The sequence below is a fragment of the Myotis nattereri genome (genome assembly GCF_964212035.1).
Source record: "Myotis nattereri genome assembly, chromosome: 9".
In the NCBI taxonomy this organism is placed as follows: Eukaryota; Metazoa; Chordata; class Mammalia; order Chiroptera; family Vespertilionidae; genus Myotis; species Myotis nattereri.
The window spans coordinates 2,259,630-2,265,629 of NC_138084.1; positions in this window are offsets into that span (position 1 = coordinate 2,259,630).

Sequence of the window (6,000 nt, forward strand, 5' to 3'; positions counted from 1 at the left end):
CTCCGTGCCAGGCCTGGCACACACCGGACCGCCTTTCACCGAACAGCCCGGGCGCTCCCGGCGGCCACGTCTCCTTCCTACGGTGGGAAACGAGAAGGAAGGAACTTCCTACTGGGGGACAGCAGTGACCGCAGCAGAATGGGGTTCAACCCCGGATCGCGGAGTCCAGGGCCCGCACGCTGCCGCCCACCCGGCGCCCGCCCCCCGCCCAGACCCGGGAAGACGCCCACGCGAGAGCGAGCGCATCCTGGCGTGCCCTGCGGCGGGGTTATCAGCGCCATCGCGGCCACGCCCGCCAGGCCCAGCAGTGGGACCTAGAACATCTCGGTCTGAGAGGCTTCCTGGGGTGGGCGGTGGGCGGAGGGGCCACAGACAGGCCCTGGCAGCGCCCGCACGGGCACCTTCCCCGCCGTGCGTCCGGCGCTCCGAGCCTTCCTGACGCAACGAGGCCAGCGGCAGCGGCAGGACCCCAGGCCCAGCTCCCCTGCTCTTCTTTTTCTTATTAATCCTCACCCGAGGACATTTCCCACTGATTTTAGAGAGAGTGGACGAGAGAGAGAGAGACAGAGAGAAACATCGATGTGAGAGAGACTCATCGATGGGTCGCCTCTTGCACACGCCCTGACCAGGGCCCAGGCCGGGAGGAGCCTGCAACCAAGATACGTGCCCTTGATGGGAATCGAACCCGGGACCCTTTGGTCCACAGGCTGACGCTCTATCCACTGAGCAAACTGGCCAGGGCGCTTCCCTCTTCTTGTCATCCAAAAACATGGCCATTTCCAAGCCAGGAAATGTTCGTGAAGACTGCTACACACACGCCCGCGTGCACACACTCACACACACACACACACACACACACTGCCACACACGTATACACATGCACATGCTGCTGCACACGTACCACTACACATGCATGCACATGCACACACCGCCACACACATGCATGCACACTGCCACACACACACACGCACACACACTGCTATACACACACACACTGCCACACATGCATACACTGCCACACACATTGCTGCACATGCACGCACATGCACACTCGCGTACAGCCTTCTCCCTGGGAGGGGAGCCTCATGGCCCTGGCAAAGTCTGGGCCGGTCCCCCACTTTGTAGATGAAAACATCCATGCTCAGCCTGGCTGGCGTGGCTCAGTGGTTGCCTGTGGACCAAGAACCAAGAGGTCACCAGGTCGGTCCCCGGTCAGGGCTCCATCTCCAGTAGGGAGCGTGCAGGAGGCAGCTGATCAATGTTTCTGTCCCACTCTCCCTCGCCCTTCCTCTCTCTAAAATTATTTTAAAAATATAATTTTAAAAAATCAGATCAGTGCTCAGAGGGCTCCAGGGACGGGCCGGGGGCCACACGGTCGGGGCCAGGGTGAGACCCAGTCCCAGCCGGGGCCAGAGGTCAGGCTGGTCCTTCCCACGGGCCTCACCCCGGAGCCTGGAGCCCACCGTTCACCTGCAGCCGCACGTTTAAAACACGTGTTTATTGATCTCAGAGAGGAAGGGGGTGGGAGAGAGAGAAACACCCATGATGAGAGAATCATGGATCAGCCGCCTCCTGCACGCCCCCCCCCCACTGGGGATGGAGCCCACAACCTGTTGGGGACCGGGTGTAAGCTGGCAAGGTCCTTGCACCCGAAGGGGCTAGCAAGGCTGGGACCCTTACCCACACAGTTTCCCCAGACTTGTTTGGATGGCGGTTATCGGTAGAATGAGAGCAACCTTTGTAGAATGAGAACAGCCTTTCCTGGCTTACCAACAAGTCTAACTATGTACTGAGATGTGCTGTACCGAGAACTTGTCCTTCTGCCCTGTCCCTCCCTCAGAGATGAAGAGGAACAAAGAGTGCATTCCTCTTGGCAGACCTGTTCAGTGTCTTGTGTATAAAAGGCGTTGCGTGGTTAATAAACTTGCCGCAGTTCCTCGATTGAGCTGCAGTCCTCCCGACCCCGCTCTCCTGTCTTTCTTTTCTCAATTCCCACCTCCCTGCCTCAGCCCGGCTCAACCTGTCAGGCTGGCCCTGGCAACAACCGGGCCTGTGCCCTGGCTGGGAATCGAACCGTGACCTCCAGGTTCATAGGTCAATGCTCAGTCACGGAGCCACGCCGGCCGGGCGTCTGCAGTGGCACTTCGCAAGGCCAGTCGATGTTTGTTGCATGAGGTGCCAACAGTTGACAGTCAGATTTCGTAGGCAAGTCCAGATTTCTGGTTTCTTTGGAAAAATTGGAAATTTTGGCAACCCCAGGCCTAGAACCCCGATGACCAGCTGGGGCTGGAGCAGGAGAGATGGGGCAGCCCTTGGAGGTGGCCCCGGCAGCTTGGCACCCAGGCTGGGGACCCGGTGGCCCTGGTTCGCACCCCACCCTGCTCCCCGATCCCTCCCAGAAAGCCGCCTGGCCATGGTGGACCCACGGGAAGCAGAGGATGGCAGCGGCCCAGCCGGGGAACCAGCCGGGGAAGCTGGGAGAGGAGGAGGGAGTCCCCGAAGGCCCAGCCCTCCCCTCCTTCCATTTACTGTGCCCCCGAGTGCGTGCGGTGGCTCTGTACACGCCCCCCCCCCAGGGCGCCTGGAACACAGGGCCTGAGGGGTGGCCTGTCCCTGGCCTGGCATCTCCATGGCTCCCTGCCAGCCCCTCACGAGGCGTGAAAAGCAGACGTGCTGTGCCCATCAGCCAGCCTGGCCCTGGCGGGGGCGCGGGGGCGGGAGGGAGGAAAGAGGGGGCCCTAGCTTAACTCAGTGCCGGGTCTCTCTGCTCGCCTGCTCTTCCCGAGGCGTCGGCAGGGCCCGGAAGGCTTGGCAGGAGCCGGGACTGGCCTCTGGGGCGGTTGGTGGGGTTTGTAACCGGACAGACTGGTCTGTACAAACCTGAGTCTGCTCCCCACAGACTCCGAGATGGCGCGATGCTGGGCGCCCACCGTCACCCCGGTGCCTGGAGTCCTGCCGTCTGGGGCACGTCGTCTAGTTCAGCGAAGGGGCTGCGCCTTCGGGGTGACGGTGGGCGCCCCAGGCGAGTGCTCCCGGGAGGGTCGGCCGCCGCCGCCCGCTGTGCGTGCTCCTGGGAGGCCCAGTGATGAAGTGGGGAGAGAACTCCTGTCCCCGCGGCCGGAGCCTAGACGGGCGAGGGCGCCACTGTCCCTGCTCAGGCACGGCAGGGGCCACCCGCCGCCTTCCTGAGCCTGGGCCCCGGGCAGCGTCGGCAAGCCTTCTCAGGTGGCCAACATTCCAGAACTTGCTGGGCGCACGGTCTCCACGGGGCCAGGCCACGGCCGTAGACAGCGGTGACCCTGAGTTGGTGTGCGCCCACCCCGCTCCTTAAAAATATGAAAACATTCTCAGCTCCTGTGGCCGTAAGACTCTGATAAAAAAAATTTCCCTCGAGATTATGTTATCATTATTACAGTTACTATTAGCAATCAATTAAAATAACACGGGTATTGCCATTTGGATAAGCAATTACTAGCCACAAAGGCTATATCTCACAGGAAATGCCTCTCTCTCTTAATGTCCCCCCTCCCACCCCCATTTGGTGACTGGTCCATGGATGGGTGGCATTTCCTGCGGGCCGTGTGGCACCCAGCCCCGGGCCAGCGCCCGCCCGTGGGCGGGGGTAGGGTGGGGGGCGGGGGAGGCCTGGCCTCACTCACGGCCACGGTCCCCAGAAGCCGCAGCCGAGCCTCACACGCGTGCACGCTGTTTGCTAACACGTGTGGTGGGGCGGGGTGTGAGGCACCGCGTGCACTCAGAGCCATGGGCCGCAGGCTGACATTTTAGAAGAAGACGGCTCCCTCCCCCTTTAATGGAACCTGGGGGGTGGCACTTGGGTAATACCCACCCTCGGCCTTTGTCCTTATTTGTCATTTGTTTGTTTGTTTGTTTTCAAAATCGTTCATTGTGGCGAACTACACACAACCCAGAACTGACCGCCTGAGCCGTCAGAGCGCGCCCAGGGGCGGCGGCTGCCGTGTGTGCGGCCATCGCCGCCTCCGTCTCCGGGACCCAACGGAAACGCTGCCCGTTTAGCAGGAACTCCCCCTTCCTCACCCTCAGGCCCCTGGAAACCACCATCCCGCTTTCTGCCGCGCCGGCTCTGCCCTCAGCGCCGCACGTGAGCGGGAGCTGAGGGTGCTTGTCTTTCTGTGCGGCCTGTTTCACTCGCCTCGCGTCCTCGGGGGTCATCGCGTTGTGGCGGGTGTCAGAGTCGCCCGCCTGCTCAAGGCTGAATAACATTCCGCTGTATGGATCGGCCACACTCCGCTTACCCACTCACCCGTCAGGGGCTGCTGCCACATTTAATATATATATATATGTTTACTGATTTCAGAGAGGCAGGGAGAGGGGGAGAGAGAGAGATAGAAACATCAGCGAGGAGAGAGAATCATGGATCGGCTGCCTCCTGCACGCCCCACACTGGGGATGGAGCCCGCAGCCCAGGCCTGTGCCCTGACCAGGAATTGAACCCCGACCTCCTGGTTCCTAGGTTGATGCTTAACCACTGAGCCACGCTGGCCGGGCTGCTTCCACAGTTCAGCTACTGCTCATGCTGCTGTGAGTGTGGGTGGTGAAGGGGGGCAGAATGCACCATCCCCAAAACATGCCCCTTTGGCAAAAGGATTAGCGTGAGTTAGCCCAGTGGTCCCCAGCCTTTTTCTGGCCACGCCCCACTGAAGCGTCTCTAAAATCCTGAAGCCCCCCGCAACCCCGTGACATATAATTCTTCTTATTCAAAAAGCGAACCCCTATTCACGTGGAGGAAGCCCAAAAGGCCATGAACTTGGTCTAAACCAGCGTCCCAAGAACATGGCGTCCACGAAGGAGAAAAATCAAAGAATGAAGGACGCTGGGAGTCCTGGGGAAGAAATCGCTAAGAAATCGTTTAAAAAAATAATATGAAGTGATAGGAAAAAATAGCAAATAAAGTTTCAAGACATAAACTAGAGACCGGAAATGCATAAATGTGTCACAACATACATGTCTATGCTGTGTGTGAGGCCCTGGGACCACAAGAAATGCAAAGAGCCCACTGTGAGTAACTCATTCTCAAATTGCCCCCCTTAAAAGTCACATGGCCCCCCGCCCGCCGGCGTGAAAGGCCCCCGAGAAACAGCAAATACAAGAAAAACACCCCGACCGTCCTCCTTTCTCCTGAAAAGCAGGAGGATTCCCACAGGAAAGATGTCCTTGCACAGAAGGGAAAGGCCGCGATGGCGAGAACGCGATGGCGAGAACGCGATGGCGAGAACGCTGAGCAAACAGCCCTGCTAAACGAGTCCTTGTCCTGCTCAGCCCCCCACGCAGCCCCGTTTCCTTTTCCACAATCGCCTCTTCGTTCAGCCGCCGGAAAAGCCCAGAGGAGCCCATTTCTCCGGGTCTCTGGGTGACACATGCCCACGGCCACGGCTTCTCCTGTTAATCGTCTCCTGTCAGTGCAATTCTCCGGCCCAGGAGAGACCTAAGCCAGCAGCGGTAAAAGCGTGTCTCCCGCTTTAAAAGACATGTGAGCAAGCCACCCTTTGACAGTTAACAGTTTTACACCGTCCCCTCCCCTTCTTGAACCCGTATTCTGCTCCCCCCACCTATCAACGTCCTGACATAGGTGCGTGCTTGTAAGTCGTACAGTCATCATGCTGTCATGCTTCGAAACAAAAACCCATGGAAATTAAAATATTAAAATGTCACCATTCCCTGTGGTCATGAGGCTCTGATTTAAAAAAAATAAAAATCCCCCCTAGAGTATGCTATAATTATTACAATTATTATTAGTAACACATCAAAATGACATGGGTGTTGCAATTTTGATAAACAATTACTAGCCACAAAAGCTAGATTTTACAGGAGACGTATCTCTCTCTTAATGCCCAGACACCCCCGTGTGGTCGCTGTATCCACGGGTGGGTACTGTTTCCTGCTAAATCCCGATGGCCTTGGCACCCTGCGTGTCCCTTCCACAGACCGCGAGGGAGGGCGGTCGGGACCGGCAGGGATTTC